Genomic DNA, 23,103 nt, shown 5'->3' with positions numbered 1-23,103 from the left:
CTGAGTCAATTCTTTCATGGGTGCTGTGTCACCAGAAAACTTACTTTTGAAGCCCCAAGATAGTATTCTGGGCAGTGGCATGGCTCACAAGGTATGTTTCCAACCATCCAGTCATCGCTTCCACCATTGCAAGCACATGGTCCTTGCCATGGCAGGTTCGTGGTAGTGTAATATAATCGATCTGCCAGGCTTCCCCAAATGGAGATTTCAGCCGTCATCATCTACACCAAAAAGGCTTTAGCCACTTGGCTTGTTTGATTGTGGTGCATGTTTGACATTCACGGATAACCTGTGCAATGGCATCAATAGTCAAGTCCGCCCCTTGATCACAAGCCTGTTTGTGTGTTGCATCGCTTACCAAATGTCCTGATGTGTCACGAGCCATTGAGATGTAACTATCTCACCCTTCATGTTCTCCATCCAGCTCCACCTGTGCCACTTCAATTCTAGCTGCCTGGTCCACCTGCTCATTGTTTCAGTGTCATGACTCGGGTACATGAGCATCTATGTGATGTGTTTTTACAACCAGGTTCTCTGCCTGAGCAGCAGCATCTTGCCATAATTCAGCAGCCCAGATACATTTGCCTCTGCACTGCCAGTTAGTCCACTTCATTGTCATAGCCACTCTCACACAGCATTTGCCACCATCCGTGAGTCAGTACAGAGATCAAGCACCTGCCATTTTTCTCATTCAGCAATACCTGAAGCCAGCTGGATAGCTTTCACCTCTGCAAGCTGACTCAATTCACCTTCTCCTTCAGTGGTTTGTGTGGCTTGTCATATAGGATTCCACACAGCAGCTTTCCATCTTCAATGTTTTCCCACAACGCGGCAGGATCCATCTGCAAACAGGTCATATTGCTTTTCATTTTCTGGTAATTCATTATCCCACAGGGTTCTTCAGCATGAGTCCCTTCCTCTGGCAATACTCCAAAGTTTTGGCCCTTTGGCAGGGCCATGATCCTTTCTGGGATTCCCAGGCATCGTGTAGAGGGGACCCTCCCTCTGAGCATCCAGCTGAGCACTGGCAGTTGAGGTACCAAGAGGAGCTGTGCTTCAGTGCCAACTACTGCTGAAGCAGCTCAAATTCCTTCATGTGCTGCTAATAGGTCTTTTTCAGATGGAGTGTAATGGGCTGCATATCCTCTATATCTCTGGCTTCAAAACCATAGAGGTCAACCCCAGGTCTCTCCAGGTGCTTTCTGCCGAAGGCTCATGAGCAATCTGAACAGGTGTCGGTCTGCTGAGCACACCATTTTCCCCAAGTCCAGCATGTTTGTTCAACACTTTTCAGGAGCTAACTACCTGCACTTGCACAGACACTACTCTCAGTTGTGTCCAGTTTCTACATGGGGGAGGGCAGGCTTTCTTCACTGCTGGAAACAGCACAAAGACTCATGTGCATATACCAACACACTTTGCGGGTGGACACCAAAATGCTTTCGGTCTCAGTGCAGGAATCGCCTCTGCCTAGAAGGTTGTTTCAAGAGCAATGCAAAAATGATCCAAGGCTTCAGCTGGAGAACCCAAGGCCAGCTTTGGGGAGCAGGTCGGCTTTTGATCTCTCACAAAAAAACAAATTCCCAGCTTTTGTAGCAAATACTTCGCCCAAATGAACACAGTCAGGAGGAAACGATGAGGAAATGAGACCTACGCTGTGAGCAATCAACCCAGGTGTAAACTGTCTTCTCCTATAAGTAGAATAAGTTTTTCCTTCCTTCTTGCTATGGGCTCAACTGTTCAGCCACCAAAAAAGGAAGGGAAAAAAATAAAAAAAAAAAAAAGGAGGGGAATTATGAAAGGAATTGCCTGTAAATGGTATTTTCCTCCCAGATGCTCTTCAAATTGTGGACAACGTATACTTTGAAGCAAAAGTGCCTGCATCATTTTTCATTCTACCTAATATTACTGGGGATGGTCTCCTCACCCATAGAGACTTCAAACCATCTTAAATCCTAATAAACTCTCAGCTTCAACAGTATCTTGTGGCAATGAGGCCCATCAATAAAACCACAGATGATAACAGTGCACTGTGCACCGCATTCTTTGCTTTCATCTATTTTACACATTTCATTGCACAACTGCTTTTTGTCCCTTTGCATTTCATTGCAGACAGTGCCTTCGTCACAGTTTTCTGAGCCGGGGAAACCCAGAAAACTGTTTGAACACAACTGGGATTAATAATACATGAACGAGCACAGTGAGAAAACAAAAAATGTGATAGAAGAAAAGCTATTTTAAAACACGCAATGAAATAACTGTGCAGGTACAATCTTTAACAAGCCTTTAAGCTTGGTAAATGCTCCTCTTGCATGCCCTGTGCTTCCTTCCTTCCTTTCTCCAAATAACCAGAGTTTTGCTTTGCTTATTTCCCCCTCCCTTTTCCAGAAGGAAAAACATGCATGGAAAAAAAAATATTTGAATTAGGCTTTAGGAGAACAAATTGCACATCTCAGATAGAGTGTATGGTAAAAGACCACAGCCTGTTTCACCTGTACCCCAACGTTACTAACAGACAAAGCAGCCTAGGATGCTTTTCCCATCCTCTGCACAGGTGCCAAAGCTGTGTTACCTGGTGGTACCCCACCTGAACAAACCAATCAGGGGCTGTCTTCTTCTGGCTAACAGGCACTGGGAGTGTTTCTCCGTGTCATTGGATTTTCTTTTCTCGGGTTTTTTTTTTTCCCCTGTACTTCAATATTCACAATTTTCGCAGTAAGACTCAAAATTAATTCCCGAGTGTCAGCTCAGAGGCAGGTAGAACAATGACTGGTCCTTCTAAAAGGCCAGAGACTGAAAAATAAACACCCAGAGCAAGACGTGTTTAGCCAGTAATGATAGAAATCTATCAGAAAGAAATCACAAGCATGCAACCACACAGTCAGTTGGTAGGTCTGCATCTCAAAATGAAATGTACTTGCTGTCACCTCAGTTTTCATCTCACCTGCTGTGAGAAGATGTTGGCTTGCCCTCTGTGAACACACACTCCTGCAGCCCCACGACCCTTTGCCTCCCGAGGTACCTGGGCCATTACAGCCGTTTCCCTGGGCTGCCCTTTCCCCAGCAGCTCACCCTGTGCATGAGAAAGAGGTACAGAACAGCAATACGCAAGCAACCTTCTCTGGTGCCGTCAAAAATATTTATTTATTTTATTGATAAAGGCAGCTGTCTGTTTGTGGAAATAACAATATATGGTTTAAAATAAGCATGTGTTATTTATCCAATGTTATATAATATTGTCAGACAAATAGCACCATTCAAAAGGCTGTCTAAATATGTACTTGGAAGAGTCGTTCCAGACACCTGGATGGAGCAATACATACTTTAAAACAATATTTCATGAAGGATATGTTTTTTAGACAAATGTTAATAAAAAGAAGTACCACCAAAGAGTGCTCAGCTTAATAAGAATTTAGCAACAAACCTGAGCAGCACCAGCCAGAGTTTGAGGGGAGTATCACTATTGTGTGACTTGTATCTTGACTTTCACCTGTATCTTTACTCCCACCTGTATCTTTACTTTTAAAACACAAATTATAGTTTTTTGCATCCTGAGACAGTTTTTTGTGAACCCGAGGCTGATGCTGTCATGTGAAGCCATGGCCAGCATCTTCCCCCATCCTGAGGGCTCCCTGGAGGGCTGCCTGGCCATGGGAGGGGACACATCCCAATGTGGGCACCACAGGCACATCTTCCCCTCACCACCAATGTGATTTTGGGCATTGTTGGGTGAAGCGAACAGTTGTACCCACTTGCACCAAAACATGCTCAGGGAGATCAGGGATGCAGTGGCATAGCTCTGCCACAGCTTCCATCCTGTGCTGCACCCAGCAAGGAGCGGGGGCAGCCCTGCTCAGCACCAGCCCTGCTGGGGTGTGTTCAGCTGGGCGGCTCTCATTGCAGTTTTAATTTTAAATGTGACAAGGAGTGCAATACCATTCCCCTTCCAAGAGCCACCAAATTATTCCCAGAGCTGAATCTCAAAACTATTAATGTAGCAGACTGCCATTATCTAACAGGTTTTCCAGAATAATTAGTGTTTCTTTAGCAACATGTTCCCCGGTGGAGATGCATGATCAGAAAACAAGATAACGCAATCATCAGGAGGAAAATAATTTCTAGGGGAGTTCAAAGAAGGTGTTTTTGGTGAGGATGAAAATATACACTAACCCCCAACAATGAGGGCTTTAGCACCTTCTTATGAAAGCCTCTGGTAATTAGCTCACACTTCTGTAAATTGCAGTTGATAAAGGTACTGTTGAGGAGAGGAGAGGAGAGGAGAGGAGAGGAGAGGAGAGGAGAGGAGAGGAGAGGAGAGGAGAGGAGAGGAGAGGAGAGGAGAGGAGAGGAGAGGAGAGGAGAGGAGAGGAGAGGAGAGGAGAGGAGAGGAGAGGAGAGGAAAGTATTTTGATAGCAAAATGAGGCATGAGGAGGAAGAGCTGGGTCCCCCAGGCTGGTGCCACTGCGCATTTTGAAGCTGAACTCCTTCCCCTTCCAAAGCCAGCTTTGGTTAACCCATCTGCTCTTGCAAGCAACTATAGCAGCTTTCAGCAAAACTATTGCATTCCCCCAGTGTTCTTACAGCTCAAAAACTCTTCATACAGAAAAAGCTCTAAAGTATATACCATTGAATGAATTTTTCAGTGACTGCTTTTCATTGGATGGCAGGGCACATAAAACACTCACTATGTCTCCAGTTACTCAGCTTTACCATAATTTCTATTAAGGGGAAGGAAAAGTGAAGATGGACTAAAGACACACAGGGGATGTGGAGATAAAGCATCCCTGTGCTCTGCCTGTGGCCTACAGGTTTCAGGCAGGAGGGAGGCAGTACCAGTATGAGGCAAGAGCACGTACAGCTGCTCATAGCCTTCAGTGGCTTGAAAACCCCATAAATCCACAGTAATTGATCAGTCTTATTGGGATGTTTAAAAACTTTAAAGAGCAAACAAGAGAGACTAGATTTGATCCTCAAACCAATAGGGTACTTGCGCACATCAGGTCTATCTTAAATGACTTAAAAGAAACTAGGTCTATAGCTGATAATCTTTTTCCACTCCAAGGTCAAGTGATGCTCTGAGGGTTCGCAAAGGAACAGGCCTGGGTGCCAAAGGACAGCCCAGCTTCTGTGCAGTCACGTACCCTATGCTAGGCACAGGCTTGAGCAAATTTCTGGCAACCAAAAGTGCCTGTTCGGAGAGAACACTGCTGTGACTCCAGCCAGCATGCAAGCTGTGTGCAGGCTTCTTGAAGCTGCACCCCATCTTGTCCCATGCGTGCAGCTGCCTTCTCCCTCCCTCAGCCCCAGTGTCAGAGGCAGGCAGTCAGGCAGGCAGGCTTTGGGTGAAGAAGGCTCAATCCCCCGATGGTGCTGGGTCTCCAAGTGCCCAACATGGAAGCCCTTGCTTTGCAAAACCTGTTGTTCCCAAGCTCCACCAGCGCTGCAGGAAGACAATGCTGAGAGCTGCCACAGGAAAGCCTCACCCAAGCCCGTTTTCTTGCCAGAATAGGTCCACCACCTCTCAGGAGGGCTGGCTCAACTGGTGTGTAGGAGCTGAGGCTGCCAGAAAGCACTCAGTGGGGAAAATTTCCTGTGCCTATCGTGGTGCTTTGCTTTGCTCCAGCTTCCTCTTTTCTCCAATTACCTATTTTTCACTGTATTTGCAAGGAGAGTCTTTTGGAAGTGCGCTCTTCCCCCAGGAGGGTGTTGTAAGAAATGAGGCAATGTGCAGCTCAGTGAGCCTGCCCGGGGGTCTGGGGTCCCCAGCCAGCCCTGTCTGGGCAGAGGAGGGGCCACAGCAGGGGATGGATGGCAGTAATATTGCCCCATGGGACAAAAGCCAAGACGTTCCTGCTTTCTGTCACCTCTCCTCTGCTGCTCAGCCTGGGCAACCGGGAGGTAGGGAGGGTCGGGGCATCACCTTCAGGGGGATCCAGAGGGGAGACTGAGGCGCGGGGCATAGTGACCTGTGTCTCCTCATTGCTGATTTAATTGAATTATCACTTAAAACAAATAAATTACTGACACCCACATGTCTTAAAGAACCTGAAGATGAGTTATGTCGTTAACCAACATGCAATGCACAGGCTCAATTGGCAAAAAGATCAGCATGTTCCTCATCCATACCCACCCTTGCCACTTACATCTGCCATGATAGATTTTATGATGGCATAAAAAGCCTGAATTTCCAACTGGAGTATTTCCCCCTGGGATTAAACTATCCAACTGGTGCAATATAAATTTGAGACCATAAAAATCTGCTATGATTTTACAACAGTTAAGAAACAAAAGGTTATAAAAGCACATTATGTTTGAATAAATGGATAGGTGAAACATTTCTCTGTGGTAAGAAGAGTCCCGAATCCAGGGATAAGCTGTGTCATGCTGAGCAGAGAGGAGCAGAGCTGCACATCAGGTGAGCTGAACATGGCTTTGCCATCTTGCTGTGGCCACTGTAGTGCTGGCACGGCGTGATGTGCAAGTCATGGTGAATCTGCCCCGGCTCTACAGGTAATTTCTGGAGCTAAATACCTCTTGGTGGTTAATTACACTGGAAGTTTCTTAATAGATCAGTGTTTACAGCAAGCCCGTAAGTCTCGACTTCATTGCTTCACATACCTGCAAGCAATAGGAGTAGTTAATAAGGAAGAAACAAAATGCTGTGGCCATCACTGTGATAAAGCCTGTTTGCATTGTACTTTGTGCCTGTTTACTAAACAGATCTCTGTTTAAAAGGTAAAAAGCTTTAAATGTCATCCAGATAACAAACTATTCGCTCACATCTGCAGAAAACTGCCATTTCCCTTTGTGACAAGTGCAGAAGAGGGACAGATGGAGCCAGAGCTGCCTCACCATAGCCACTGGAGCGAGGCACGTGTGTGTAACCAGGTGCCCCACACTGCACAGCTCAGTCAAACCTTTATCAAGCTTCACCCGTAGTTTGCAATTAATTAATTTCCTTATCGGTTAAGCACTCGAGCACCATCCTGAGTCTCGTGGTATGTGAGTTTATGAGCCACCCCATGGCTGTTTCCTCGTAGCAGCACACTGTCTCATTCTGCCCGCGCTGGGGGCTCCCAGAGCATCCCTAACCAGCATCTTGCCACTGCACAGCCCATCCTGCCTCCAGGACAGGGTAGCGCCAGGCGAGCAGGGGGGCAAAGCAGCCTCCCAGTTCTGGTTCCGTCCAACCTGCCACCTCTGCTAACAGATTTCCACAGCAGGAATAACAACCGCCTCATATCCAGTTTTTGAGGCTTCCACGTATCTGAATAACAGAACACAAGGAAACCAGAACTCCTCCAGAAACATCCCCACAGCCCCAAAGATTTAACAAAGCAACAGGACAGGGATCAACAGCAGATAAGAATGGAGGTTTGGGAGGTCTTGGAAAGCGGGATGATATCCTTACCCCCAGCAGACAGGTGTCTGCAGAGATTCTGGGAGCCAGAGGCTGTACTGAGACCTCCAGGTCTGATGGTCACCAATGCACTGTCACCCAGGAATTTGTCCATCCCCTCAGTCCCAATAAAACATTGGTCTATACAACATTCCCATGCAGCTGAGCTTTCATTACAGCTCAGCACAGTGTGAGAAATACAGCTCAGCACAGTGTGAGAAATACTCCACGGGGGAATAATTGTTTCCTGCTGTTTTCTTTCAGTCAGCTCCTTGGTTGCTGTCCTGGGCACTGCCACAGCCTCCAGCAACAAGGAGAGATGAGGTCTTCCCCGCTGAGTGGCTCCAGAGGGATTTCAGACCAGCTTTGTCCTCCCCCTCCCCAATTCTCCTTTCCAACAGGAGCAGCTCTGGATGACTCCGTCCTATTCAAAGCTCTGCCCACAGCCATGGTTGGCTCTGTTGTCCCTCACTGCCCAGGTTTTACTTCTTCTGAAGATGCGGTGGTCAGAATCATTCCTGGTGTTACAGATGTGCTGGCACTGCTGGTTCACAGGCAAATGGTTTATTTTTCTATTCAGGAAAGATCGCTTTTCTGCATAATATTAGCTGGAGCCCATAATTGCAGATGTACAATGAAGGTTATTTTTCTCTCCTGGGCACCACTGCTCATTGTTAAATGAAATTTCATCAGCCACTTTATTTCACAGTTATTCAGTATCATAAGAGCCTTTTGCAACACTTAACATTCAGCTGTAATTTTGATTAACCTGAATAATTTTGCATTTGATCTGAGTGAGCTTCACAAAAAGCAGTTATATTTTCATTGCAGTAAAAAAAATAATTAGTACATTATTGACCATGAGGCTGAAGATTTTATAGATACGTATGGTCTGTACATATATATATATATATATAATGTATATATAACTAAATATGCATGGTTTGTATTAACTAAATATGTACGGTTTGTTTGTGTATTTCACAAACATCTTGAAAAGATGCAATCATTTGAGCTTCCACATTTAATGGGTTGCATGATTCATGTGTTTGCCCCACGTGCTCCTACCTCAGCCCCTGCTCCTGGGGAGCTGCACCTGCTGAGAACTGCTATAGCTTTCCCTCGTCACCTCTCAGCGATGTTGTTGTTTCCTGCTAACCCAGACTCTTCCTGCCTTCCCTTTCCTAGGATAGAACGGGAGATATTTTAGGCAGGAGGAGTAGGGAGAAGAGGACATGTGCCATCTTATGCTGCTCCCATGTGTCACAGCAATGTCCCGCTCCCCCAGCGACGCTCTGGTTTGCTGCAGATAGCGGTGTACAGAGGATTAAAGGAGGCAGCACAAAGTATGATTAATGCAGCTATTCTCCAATAATTAAGAATAATTAATCATGGAAACAACCTACCTCAAGTGGATGGATGTCTTCCTGCTTTTAACTTTCAAGCTGGACCCATACCTGCAAGATTACATTCTGGCTGAGCGAGAGGTTGGGCTTGAGCTGAGGTGCTGCCAGCTGCGCCGAGCACGGTACTGCCCTGGCACCAAACCCTCCCTGCCCCAGGCATGTGCTGGGTGCCTGGCACCACGCCATGAGATGGACATCCCAGAGCAGTTGAGCTCCCCATGGACCAGCACACCCACTGGGCTTTGCCGTGTGCCAGAAAGGCTGCAGAGGATTCACTGGGAGAAGAGGAGCATCTTCCCCAGGCACAGAGAGGAGAACAGATGAATTAAGAATGCAGGAGAAAAGGTAGATGTAAGAAACATCACTGAGCAGTGTGATAAATTAGATATACCATAGACATGGTGGGGAGTAATGAGCAGAGAGAAACCATCAGCAGGAGAGATTTAAGAAGGGAGCATTTCTGATCAGCCCTACCCAGGGAGCAGGAATGAGAGGGATGAGACTTGCGTGGCCAGCGCTGTAGCCCACAGCAGCAGCATGTGAACACACAAGGTACATGAGCTAACACCTTTCCTTGCACACTTAAAGGCTGAGTGCCCACAGCAATACTAACCCAACACCTTGGGAACGTATCACAAACATCACAATTCAGCAGAGAATGCCATTTCTCCGTGAAGCTTGCTCAGAATTTGAGAGCATTTTGCTACAAAGCAACTGCAGACAGGCTGCTGTCTGAGCTCAGGGTATGGGACTCAATGTCAGACAGCAAAGCACTTCAGGGAAGTGAACTGGTCATCGGCAGGGAGTAGTTGAGAGTCAGTGGTCTGGGCATTGCTCGTGGGCATGAGCATCCTCAGTTCTGCCTTCCTACCCCATCCTTCCTGCTGCCACATAGGAACTGAAGGATGGGCAGGCTGAATTACTTCATCCCTCTGCCCACCCCCTGTAAGCAGAGAAACATGTAATAAAACATGCTGCGTGCACACGGAACATACGTACCTGCTCTCCCTTCCCATTAGAAATACACTGAATTGTAACTGTGATTCCTCACACTATTACTGGGGAATTGAGTAGAGACTGTATTCCAGCCTTACAGAAGGCAGCATGCCCAGGGGTTCACTTCAGATGCGCAGGAGACTCCAGTATTATTACTTATGCTCATTATAGCTCATGCTTAGTGAGTAACGTGGAAGACAGATGAAATTAGCTTTCATCAGCCAGTGATGAAAAGCTTTGCATTTTTGCCACTCTGTCTCACGGCCCTGTAGCAGCTTTTGCCCATGGTGATTTTATGCACTGATGCAGGATGAGGGAATTTCACAAAAAACAGAAGCAGAGCTGGAAAGAGGGAGAATAGACTAATAAATATATTTCAAATTAGTTTTCATTTTCCTGGTTTTCAGATTAATGTCACCATTTATTCTTCCTTTTCTACATAATAAAATAGTAGATTTTAATAACAAGATAAAATTTAAGCTTTGATTTTCTCCTCTTCTGCCATTTTAGCACTAACAGAGATGTGTGGAAGAAAGAAGGGAAACAACTGATAGGAAAGTGATGACTGCAGCGATAAAAAATGGAGCATAAGAAAAGAAAATCCCTGTTTCTATATTAAAAGTTCCCATACAAGGAAAATATCTTTCTCTAGGTAAGGAAGAACCTTATAGTTTAAGGCTTATATTAGTCTTTATATTTGCACTAACCCAACAAAACGCTTTTATCCTACTTGTCCTGGACATTAATCTTGTGTGGCTGGAAGGTGGGATATAGAGGGTCTCAAAATAATAGATAGGTATATAGGTGGGGCATATAGGGTCTCTTTCTGTAATTTTATTATTTTTTTTTAATGTACTAAATGCAGCATGAGAGACAAGTATAGTAACTATCCTATGCAAGATGGAAGGGCCATGGTTATGAAGTAAACTGTACATTTTAGGTGACTTTTCTTTAAAGAGAGTTTATAATACTATGAACTTGAAGCCCAGGTTCAATGATATATTGCAGATAACAAGGGCAGGGGTTTCCAAACCTGATTACAACAAATGAAGCAGCAGTGAACCTGAGGACCTCTTGCCCTGATGTTGAAATATGTGTGCACACAAGTCCACAGAAATAGTTATCTGCACTAATTTATTCCATTAAAGCCAAATGGATGATGAACCTCCAGCATGGAGAATAAACTTGGTCTGTGGTAATTGCATTCATTGATTCACTCCAATTTATAATAATTTCTTGTATTTGGAAATTACCCAGAATTTCTCCTTCTCCTTTATTGATAGCAGTGACTGCAGAACTGGAGGAGTCCCAAGAGGCCATTGTACACCACCTCATTCAAAAATGATAGATGCATTCACCGTGTCTTTTTCTCTGTTGAAATTAAAATTAATACACTGAAAAATGATGTAACAAACTGCTTGGCATAATTGATTTCCCCAGCAGAGTTATCGTTTCATTGCAAATTCACAAGAGGCTGCCATAAACAATACTAGAGAGATTTAAAATGCTCTCTATTAATAGCTTCTTAGATCTCTAGCATATATTCTGAAGGGTATTTAAAAAGCCATTATAATAATGCTACCATGATATATAGAAAAGCAAACAGACTCTGACACCATTGAGGAGGGTATGAGTGGGGGGTCAGATCTGTCCCAGTGGCCGGACACGGGCCACTTTGCTCAGCCCCACTCCTCGACGTGGAGAGGGAAACGCAGGCCAGCATCCAAGCAGGATATCCTCATTCTGCATGTCCCTCCTGATTCCTTCTTCCATTTCGTGGCACAATTGCATGGTATGGCTCCAGGACACATTGCACCCGGGCAGCACTCTGCATGGCAGCTCCGTTCCTCGTTAACACAGAGCTCCTCATGCCAGCCCATCCACCGAGTTTGCAAAGACTGTCAGGAGCAAGAAGTTTGTATTGCCGTACCTTTTGGGAAGGATGCCAGTGTTTCATCATTAAGGTGCCTCACATCATTACGCTGTGAAAAACAACATATGGCACAATGTGTCTAAATGTCGAAAAACAGGTGATCGACCGAAAGAAAAAAAAAAAAAAAAAAAAAAAGGAAGACAGGCTCCTCTAAACAATGTGTACAACACCTTGGCTGGGGCTGCAAGACCTTCAGCAGCTACTGCCCGTGTTGAATTTTCTCATTCCTGTGCTAAATACTGCAGGATCATGGTACCCTGCTCGTGGACCCCATGGGCGGGTGATGTCCATAGGCTTGCCCGGGGAGCAGGGCAGAATCTGGCTATTCCCAGGCAGAAAGCACCGAGCACCTCTCCTTCTATCAAGGCACAGGGAAGTGCATCCCCGCTTTCATGTGCCACAGCCTCCGAGCTGAGAGTGCTTTTTAATGCTTTTATACCCCACCTCATCCATATTCTGGTATCACACTCAGGCCTTTTTACTTCTATCCAAAGGCAATGCTACCTGAAATGCAGTGAGCTTACAGTTGAGGTGCTGCTGCTGCATCGCTGGAAAACTGCATATACCTTCCTCCAGGGAGGATTTCTTATTTGCCTTTGAAAATGTGGCCAGACGAGCGATAGATTGCAGTCCTTAAGCATACTGATTTTTTAGTTGCACCTGGAGATGCACTCTTGAGAATCTTTTTGTGCTTTAGGTATATTTTAACCTAGTTTGTTCACCACTCCCAATAGCACAAGAGAATGGTCTTTTCATGGCTTACACATGCAAGTAGTAAAATGCTTTCCTTTACAAAGAAATTACAGTCTTCTCTGGAAGATACTATATAAGAGACCTCTGTGAAAATACCAGCTCTGTGCTTAGCAGAAATCACAAAAGGCAAAGTAGCATTTTTAAAAGCTAGGAAAGGAATGGAAAACAAAGCCAGGAAACATAATTAGGCCACTGTATGAGGCACTGTGGTGCCCCTGTACATTGAATATGGCATTAGAACCTTGTCACTGTCCCTCAACTGCAAAAGGGTGCAATAGACTTGAAAAGCCACAGGGAATGACCAGACACCTTTCACACCCAGCAATAAGCAGACCGTGCCAAAACCCTGAGCTCTGGTTCCAGATGTGCTCCCTATGGGCTGGGCACCCTGTGCCCAGAACCAGGAGAGAGTGGGCCAGGGAGGTGGTGTCTCTGGGACCACTCAAACCCATCACTGCCCTCTCCCCTGTCTTCACCCAATGTTTGGCAGGGTCAGTTGATTGAGATACATCTATGTCCCGGTGTCCTTGAATCAGTCAAATCACATGAGTTTTGCTGTTGACTTTAGTGGCACCATGACAATAAGGAAGGTTTGATCCATCTTTTGGAGGCTGAATCTTTTTCCTTTTCCTTGAGGAAGAAATATCAAGCCAGAGGGATGATTTATAATACTAAATGCATCAATATTATCCTGCTCAAAGCAATATCCTACAGAGAAAGAGGACAACTGATGGCAATCGTTTGTTCATGTGTCACTGGGCATTAGAAACAAGTCAGCATTAAAAATAAATCCAATTCATTTGCTCTGGGCTTATCTTTGAAAAATACATTCATTCATCCATGATTTAAGTGTATTTGAGATCAGCCAGAGGAAGTCAACAACTTTGTAGTCTGTAATATAATGTATAGTAAAACTTCAAATTACTAGCTGCCAAGAAAGCAGTAGCTGAAGTTGTATGTTGCTTATGCTTATTCGTGACACGCAGCAGTAAAATTAAACAAGGAAATCAATTCTGCACTTAAAGGACAGGACATTGCTAACAGCAAGTACCTGCAAGGCACGTGGGCAGCGCCCGGAGAGCGTGCAGGAGGCAGACAGGAGTGGGAGCCTTGCTCATCCCGGGCTGTGGCACGGCGAACCAAGCTGGGATGCACAGACCCTGTCCCACCGCGAGAGACCACAGCCCCAGGCCACCTCTCCAAGGGATGCAAAATTAAATAAATATATAAATAAAAAATACTAAAGACAGAGACAAGCAGTCAAGCTGCAGATGCAATATGGCTTGAGTGCACTGGCTGCATTGCCTCATCCCTCCAAGGCTTGGTTTAGCTATAGTACCAACGTAAAGCAGGTCAATAGAAATCTTACAGAACATATACAAGTGGCAGTTTGCAAAACGAGGTCAGCAGAGCTGAAGTAACCAGCGCTGTTCCCAGTGACAGCCTCTGCAAGGGCCCAAGGGATGGATGCAGCAGTGGGCAAGGGAAGAGGCACACAACAAACTACTTCATTGGCCTCGGAGACCTGGGTAACTGCTCCCTGTGGACGATGCACTTCAGGGGATTGCTGGTAAAAAGCAAACATTTTTGTGCTATGCGCCACTCCTGCCAGAAGGATTTAATCCTAGTGAAACAGATTTTTGTATGGCGCTAGATCCCCAGTCCGTGGCAGAGAGCAAACACTGCTGACAGGTAACGGGAAAACAGAGGCAATAATACAGCACATATGTCAGTGTTGGAAGGAGCGTCCCTATAAATCAACCTTTCATTTCACATGATTAATTCATTATTTACTTTTACACTGCAAAGAAGTAGTACACCTTACCACACTGAACATTTGCACAAGAAAGAAACATTGCACGTTACCGTACCGACTGTGCCATGCCATCACCAGCACTGCTTCAAAGACATGGGGTGGGGAAGTGGGAAGAAATAAAAATATAATACTTTTCTGTGGATTTGAGGATTGCTTTTAAAAAGGAATCAGCAAAAATGCCTCTCTCTCCAGTTCTGTCTGTTCTATTCACACTTAACACCTTCTACAGAGCCCTGGGTGTCAACACTGGGTACGGGTGGGTACATGGCCAAATCCAACACTGGAGACCATCAACCCAGGGAGGCTGTGGCAGGTCACCCAGCAGCTCACACAGAGCACATTTTGCTGTCAGAAAGGTCTGAAAACAGACAAATGCTCATATATAAACAAGGGTGTCCTCCAGCAGCTCTGCCCGACCCTTGCTGACATTATGCAGCCTTGCCCTGCTCTGCAACTGGAAATGTTGAGGGGACACACTGGAGCACTCAGCAGAGATCTCTCATGGCCAAGGCTCGTTATTGCAACCAATCTAGGACTTTTTAAAGAAAAAATGAAGCACCCTGGATTACATTCTAAACACATACCGGTTCCTCTCCAGCCCGCTCTTGAAAATGCTTTCCCCTGGAGCTGATCAATGAGCAACAGATTTTGTAGTCCAGCTGTAGCAATTCAGATATAAGAGAGGAGATGTTGCAGATAAATAAATCAAGTTCTCCAAAGCACGTTACAAAAGGATGAGGAAGCCATGGCACCAGATCTCAGTCTGAGAAGCACACTGACTAATGAAGCTACATTGATTAATCTGATTAAATATTTCATTAGGGTAGTAATGGTAAATTACCAGCTGCTTATAGCAATTCCACCTTGAGTATAACATAGCCAGAAGGCCAGTTCCCAGCAGAGCCAGATTGTGATGAGATTTTAACTCCCATTTATTTATGGGGTACTGAGTGGGATGCCTACTAGGAGAGCTGGAATAAATGGAAGCAGAAGAACAATTAATTCTTTTCTGAGCTACCCCTTTTTCAAATAAATACTGTTTATGTCACAAAAAAAACATGATAAATTAGAAGAAAACATAGAATTTGGGGCCAGTTCAGGCAGAGCTATGGAGTCCTTATGTCATGAGAGGATACTGAGTGAAAGGCAAAGAGCAAAAGAGATAGGCAAGAGCATAGCTTTTACACTGTCTTTTCAAAGGATGAAAGAGGCTTACAACATGTCAAACTGCCAACACAGCTGATCGAAGCCCTTTTTGAACCGTCAATTCATCATCCTCTCAGCAGATTTCTTGATAGCAGCCATGCAGGCAGCAGAGCACCATCGCTTCTCCTGTCCATCAACCCCACTCTTAGAGGCAGCTATTAGAAGGGACATTGCTCCTAGGGAGGTGCCCCCACCTCCGGCTGCACAAGACCTTTCCCTCCCAGCAAGTCACGGGGGGGTGCACAGAAATGCTGCCCTGGTGCCCTCTATCACTGAGCACTGGGGTTGTGAGACACTTTTTTTCAAGGCGTTGAAGCCAATCTTCACCCTTTTCTGAAGGGACACAGGCAAAGTCACTGAGGTGTGTTATTATTGACTTCCCAGACGCTTGGAGACATCATTCTGGAACTACATTTATCCCAGTTGCATTCATCTTAATTTGGATAATCAGGTTACTGGTCTTGGAGCACCACGGCTCTTTTCCCTTTTTGCAAGCATTCAAACAAGAAGCAGAAGACACACAGGACAGAGCTCAGTCTATAAATGCCCAAAATAACAAAATAACCTGGAAAGTTACATGAATCTTTTGGACATTTTGCTGCACAGATGTGTAAATGCAGCTGTTACAGTTTGCCCAGGAGAAAGTGTTGGATGCCTGGGCACCCAAAGCAGCTGACTCCTGTCACATCTGGCCTTACTCAAGAGGCACCTATAAGCTGTATACGGTGGGACTGACGGGAGGTTTGCATCATACCTCTTACACATAGACCAGCAGAAAACATTAGGTCCAAAGGAAGATGCATACTTGCTGGAGAATACCTCTTGGCCACCAAAAGAAGTGGAGGTGGTTGCAAATTTCATGGACAAGAAACAATTCTTTGCTTCAACTCAACATTTTAAATGACTCCTTGTATGCCAGAGGTGTGGAAATACCTCCATGTACAATAGTGGAGGGTAGCCAGACAGAATAGGACTTTCAAGGTGAAAGACTAAATTGGACTAGAGACCCCCAGAAGACAAGAAGGGAGGGATAAATACCTCTGCCAGATACGGAAAGAGGGTCTCCCCTACGTGTATCTCCATCTGTTTTGAGGGAGTTTGGCACATTCTTGGACCATTGGGTAAGGCACATCAGAACCAGCTGACTCCAGTGGCCCTTAGATTTTTCCCTTTGCTTCTCCAGGTTTCTTCCCAGGGCCTTTCCCATCACAGCCTAATGCCTCTGCCTCTCCGTCCTCACTGTTAATTACCGTTTTACAGTGAATTTCCCCCAGAACAACACATAAGTGAAACTTTCCCAAAAAGCATGCAGCATGAAAGCTCGTTAGAACAAGTCTTATTCAAAGAAAACTGATGGGAATTAAAAGAAACGCTTCAACCTGCAGTAAGAGAGGGGACAAAGTGCTCATGTCCCCGTTACAGGTCTCCTTGCCCTAACCTCTCAGACCACCCCGGGGCAAGCCTGTCCCACAGAGCACTGCTGCCATGCACTGCTCTGCAGAAGTGCCAAGCTTTGCTCATTAAGCCCCAGCCTGGCAATCATGTCAATGTGGTCACATCACCCAGGGGCTCCCCTCAGTCCTGCATACTGGTTTTATTTCCAGGACTTGGTCTCACATGCTGTTCACAACAAATTTAGCTTGCTGTCACTGAAAGACCAACAACCGAACAAGAAGGGCTGGCACAACGGGCCAGAAGAGGAAAACCAAGCAAGATTATCTTATGATTTTGAGCTGTCCTGCTTTCAGTTCAATACTGGAAATGTCTGCACAGCTCCTATTTCTCTACATAGTATAGCACTGTGTCATGTAAACACACCCCCTCCTTGAATCTAGCCCCCCCTCTTCCCCAAACCTTCTTTCAGAGACATGTCTGCTACGGTGGGAGCAGTCCTAGACCAGCTGCCCCCATTCCACCAATCTTGTTTTCATTTTTACTTTGAGCAACAGTACAGTTGATTTTTTTTTTTCTAACACAGAGTTTAATAGAATTAATCCTGTCGCAGGTTCCTCATTTCAAGAGTGCATTGAATGCTAATCAAAATGGGAACTGATATGAATGTAAAACCAGGGTAAATTGATTAAAAGCTGAGTTACTCATTATTCAATAACAACTACTCCCTTGAAGTTTGGTGTGATAAGAAGGCTGGAGAGAAAGGAAATTTTAGTGACTTTTGTTTCCATCTAGAAAGGTCAGTGAGCTGGCCATTGGGAAAGGTCAGCGTGGGCCTGAGAGCTGCCCAAAGCACTCAGATGCAAGCAGGCAGGCAGCTTTTGAAGGCTGTGACTAGTAGCGGAGTGATTTATGGCCCATTGCTTCCACCAGAGTCACACATCAGAGAATTGGCCCTGATGGAAAATAACTCAACCTAATAAAGGAGTTTTTCCCCTCAGAGAGCTCCATCCCCAGCGCAGTGGGGGGGTAGCAGGCTGGGCAAAGAGGAGGGCAACACCGGGCAGGGAGATGGGTCAGAACCCGCAGCAGGACATTTCCCAGCTGCAGACCAACTTGCAGCCCTTGTCCCACTTCTTGTAGCTCTAAAGACTGGCACTTCCCTGCGGAAGAAACTGTCAGCCGAGGTCATGCTACAGTGCCAGGAAAGTCACAAAACTCAACGTACCAGAAGTGCACAGAAGACAGCGATGCCGTCTAGGGAAGGAGTACCATCAGCATAACTCCACATCGCGACAGATTGTGTCTGCTCAGGAGGCAGCAGCCACTCAGTTGATACAGCCAAGGAAATAAAATGCCTTCCTTCAAGCTTCCCAGCACTTTGCCAAGGTCCATCACCGTACACTGCATATTTTGCTCTTCTGGTGTCTCTGCGATCTGCCACCATCAAGCAGCTACAGCCTGTTTGGCATGGTTTTACCTTGGTTTCATCCCTGCTCTCCAAAGTGGACCATAATGGTCTGTGTGATGAGGTAATAGGCGCTTCTGGGACATCCTAATAGGTGATGCTACAGGCACATTGCCAAGTTAGCATAAAATGTGAGTCCTCATTTCTTTTGACTGGGTGTTAAACTGACCAGGAAAGGTCAATTGGAGATAAGAGATGGCTAATAATGCATAGCTCTCATCCAGTACTTATTATTTCATATATAGAGCTCAAATTGCTTTTCAAAGGTGACCAAGCACTATTTCTTAACCTTTCCATGTGCTAGAGAGACCATTTCCCTCCTGTAGGTTACTGAAGATGATCTGAGCACAGTGATTAAGGTAGCTGTATCGTGAAAATCATTTCAACATTACTGATGCTTGGAGAATCAGACAGTAGTTTGTATTAAAACAGGTAAAGTAATGAAAACCATTATTGTTCCATTACAGACATCAGAAAATAGAGCTCGAGACACACATGAGGGTCCAAAGTTTCGAAGCTATCCATAGCGCAGGAGTTAAGCACTCAGAGTCTGACTCTACTGCACCCATGCACCCAGGTAGCCATGCATCGCTGTAAGGACCCAGGACAAGCAGTGCCACAAGAAAAGCGATGAAGGTAGAGCCAGAATAACCCTTCTATGCTTTTCCAAGTACAAAGACACAAATCCAGTGGGCTTTTGGAAATATGGGTCTCAGTAATTTGTTCTGAGCATCCATCAGGATCAGAAAATCGTTGCTCAGACCCTTATGACAAACCAGGCACCCAGCCCAGTGACGCTGGCTCTACCAGCTGCAATTGTGAGCCACAAAGCACCTGTGCTCATGGATCTGTTTCTTGGGCATGGGTGAGAGGAGGTGTGGGAGTAGGAAGGGTGACAAAGAAGAAATATTCACGACATCAATCTGCTGGGAGAGGAGATGATGGGGAGGAGCAAGAAGTGGGTTTCAGGGGCTGGAGAAGATGCACCTCAGGCTCAAGATGCACCTCAGGCTCCTGAGGGCACAAAAAGAAGATGACCAGAGGTCACTGAAGGCCTAGACCACAGCTTAAATTTACATATCCATCCCTCAAGCAAGCAACATCCATATGCATTACAATTCCTGGGGACATTCAGACAGAGCTATTCTGCTGCCACCTCTCATCATCACAGACTTCATTCAAGGAATGTGCAGCTTGACCTTGTCCCGCCCTCACCCTCAGCACCCTGCTTCTGCCAGTGGCTGGGCTGGCATTAGTATGTGCACCTGCCACATAATTACCTGGTATTTAACGCCAGCTAAATCATGTCAGCAAAAATAGGAAAGATGGCATCATGTGCATGGTGTAACTCAAAGCATCACCAGCACTATGCACCGGTCCATGGGTCAATGCTGCCTTCGGAAGCAGTGGACAAACCTGCCAGGGCTCTGACGGTGCTGGTGCCCATGGCCAGTGTGACTCAGGACACTGGCAGAGCTGGGGGTGCCCTGCCCAGTGCTGCCTCCTTCCCCCTGCTCTGCTGCGATGATGCTCCCAGCATGGTAGTGAACCTCTTCTGTCTGCATTTTGCTGCAAGCTCCAGTAAATGAGATGTCTGCCAAGAGAGAAAGCAGGTTATGCTGCTTAAAGATTCATGAGTGATCCAGCTGCTGCATCTGACCTCCCTACAGCCTGGGAAAACATGCCTGCTACCTGTCTTACTCCTGAGACTCCCTCAGGGACCAATAAGCCAAACAAACCAGGGACATGTGGGGTTACCTCTCCTCCTTGACAGCCACTCCTGCACTCGCTAGCATCCCTGCACTCACTGCTTCAGTTGCCCTGCCCAGCACTGGCTGCAAACCGCTCTGCCATGACTGAAGCCAAATTAGTCAACATTTTTAAAAGGGAGCATACTTTTGCTTCCCCCACCCCCCTACCCCCACCCCCATTAACTTTCCTTTAATTTTGGTTGTTTTCCCCCTTTGTTTCTTCCCATGTCTGACTCCCTGTTTGACTCTCCTTCTGCCCTGCTCTTGCTCTAATTGCAACATGAACCATTTCAACTCTCCGACCCAGCAGCCAAACACTTGGGGTGAGTTTTCTGCAGCTGTTGCAACCCAGAGAGCTTCAAAACAAGCAACCAAGAAGCGGCAGCCTACATCCAACAGCACACTCGTGTCTGGCCCTTCGTTACACATCATTTACACAGTTTGGATTTTTCCTGAGTTCACCTCTTTTATTTGTACTTTGAAGGCAAAGCCTAGTTTTACGTTCTTAAAAGTATGATTTTTTTTTTCCACCACCACCATCAACTCAGACCACAACTATTTGTGTAAAGCTACGGTAGCCAAGGGGAAGGGGAACAGAGACAGCTCATGAAGCACAGCAGCTGAGTACGCAGTGCAAGAGGCACAAAGGGCACCAGCCATGAGAGGTGCAACCTTGTGTACCTCATCGGCACGTTCCCAGCAGAGCAGAGCACAGCGATACCCACCCAAGGGGAGGACATGCCAAGCCTTTCCCCGCCTGCACTCTGCTTTGGGGACGTGGGGACTGGCTCTCTTGCTGGAGGGACATCTGTCATCCCCAGTACCCAGGGCACGGGCTGCCTCCTGCCTCGGGGTTCCCCTCCACTTGCTGCTCACAGAACAAGCCACCACAAGGACCATGCAAAGAAATCACACTGCACTTGTACCAGAGTATGAAAAACATGGGTACCACTCCATGAGACCCAGCCTGGAGGACAGGGATGAAAATAGGCTTCCCACTACAACAGCATGTCCAGCTGCAAGGGCAGTCTTGTTTTAGGTGCTGCAACATTCAGAGATCTGGGCTCCAGCAGAAAAAAAGCCAGGTCCCTGCAGAAAAACGACACTGTTAACCTGTAAGTCAGAGGTGCCTTCAGAGCAGGTACAGGCACTGCTAAAAGAAGAGCAGCAAAATGCATAGAGCTCAGCAGAAAGAGCCACGAGCTGCAAAGGAAGTAATTTTGAGGCAGCACAGGGAAACCAGTCTGTATGCACACGACTCAAATGCTAGTAGCAATTGCAGCATCTTTGTAAGCTGTTTTGTTTAACACGGAGGCAGTTTAGCTTTAGAAATGTGCAGTCTTTTCACCTAATGCACTGAATAGGAAAATAATGTTTCACAGGAATAAGATTTTCACATGCAGCTATACAGATAGCTATTAGAAGATACATAAATGCAAAACAATCAGTTTGAAGATTTAAATAAAGCTGACATTAGTGAGCAAAATACATTTTATACAGGCTTTCGTTACACTCTGAGTAGCCTTCAATTGCTTTGTTTCCAAGCTTGTTATACAAACAAGGCTCTGTTTATTTCCCTTGGAAAATGTTCCTTAGGTGTAGTTGCTGGCGTTAACTTTTATCAGATGAATCAAAGCATCGGGTTAAAGTACAAAAACTCAAGCTCTCAGACTATCAAAAATGTGCACTATGTGAACAAAACCATTCTCTCAGGACTACTTTTTCCTGCTCCAAAGTTTTGTGATGAAAAGTTATTCAGCTTCGTGAATCTGCAGCTTTCCCTTCAAACTAATCCCCTGTTGAGGAAGGAGCACTGTAACTCCTTTACAGGGCGTTAATGTCTCAGACAGAAGGGCTCAACATGAGGCAATGCCACCATCAGTCTGCCAGAGCTGCAGTGTGCTCCTCGTAGCATTGCCCAGGACAGGGCAGAGCTGGGTGGTCCCCAAGGGCTGTGGGACCCGTGCCCCACAGGAGGGCAGGGGACACTCCCATCCCCATATGGGCAGGAGCAGCAACGGCATGTGAAAAACAGACACAAGTTATGGATCCTCCAAAAACTCAAGCCATAAAATTCGGAATAGGGCTTTTAAACACTGAAGGAATGATTTTCAGCATTCTCAGCAGGCAGAGGAAGCAAAGCCCGGGTGCAGCTGCTTGCAGTGGGGGCCAGGCTCGTGCAGCATCACCAGCTCCAATAGGTGGAAGCTGGGTCCGTTTTCCCACCCAAGGGTCCCAGGAGATGCGATTTTAACTTGTGAACAACCAGTCCTGATGCTAATTATTTCCGAGTGCATAGGAACAGGCCAGACCCCTATTATAAGTGGGTTGTGCTGGCTCACACAAGTGACCTGCTCCAGGAGGGGTGTCCTGGGGTATTCCTGTGCTGTACGTGAGACCACGCTCTTCTCTGGCAGGGAGGCTAATTTGCCTTCAGGATCAGTTTTGTACTGCAGAAGCACTACTTTTTGCTGCCATGAAAACTGAGGTGGCAGCATGAGAAAAAAAAAACCCCAAAACACAACATTAGCTGCTAGAAAGGCTTTTGTGTTCCTTATTTTCTGTCAATCTTTTTTATTATGAATAATCCTCAGGGGGCCACAGAGCCAGTCATATAACAGAAATACGTTCATAAATCATCAATTCATCAGCTGACAGGGGAGAGAAAAAAGTGTCCATCTATTTGTGAACATTTTTCAAACCAGCTTGAGCAGAAACTCAGGATGTTGCTGCTGCCAGAGCAGCTGCCAGCAGCCGAGCTGTGCCACACTCCCCAGCCCCTTTCTCCTCCCTGCAGCGGAGCTGCAACACGGGTACCAGGGGGCTGCACTGCTGCAGACCAGCACAGTAAGAAGAGCACTTTGGCTTGTGCTAACTGAGGTTTAGCGTGGTCATTCCCAGTATATTTTCCTATTTATTGGACTATTGTTCTATTAATTCCCAGTTTTGCCCCTGCCTTCCTTGCTGCGCGCTGGGAACAGG

This window comes from Falco punctatus (assembly GCF_963210335.1).
Source record: "Falco punctatus genome assembly, chromosome: 7".
Classification (NCBI taxonomy): Eukaryota; Metazoa; Chordata; class Aves; order Falconiformes; family Falconidae; genus Falco; species Falco punctatus.
The sequence above is the reverse complement of the archived record's forward strand: the minus strand, read 5'-3'. Positions refer to the sequence as shown.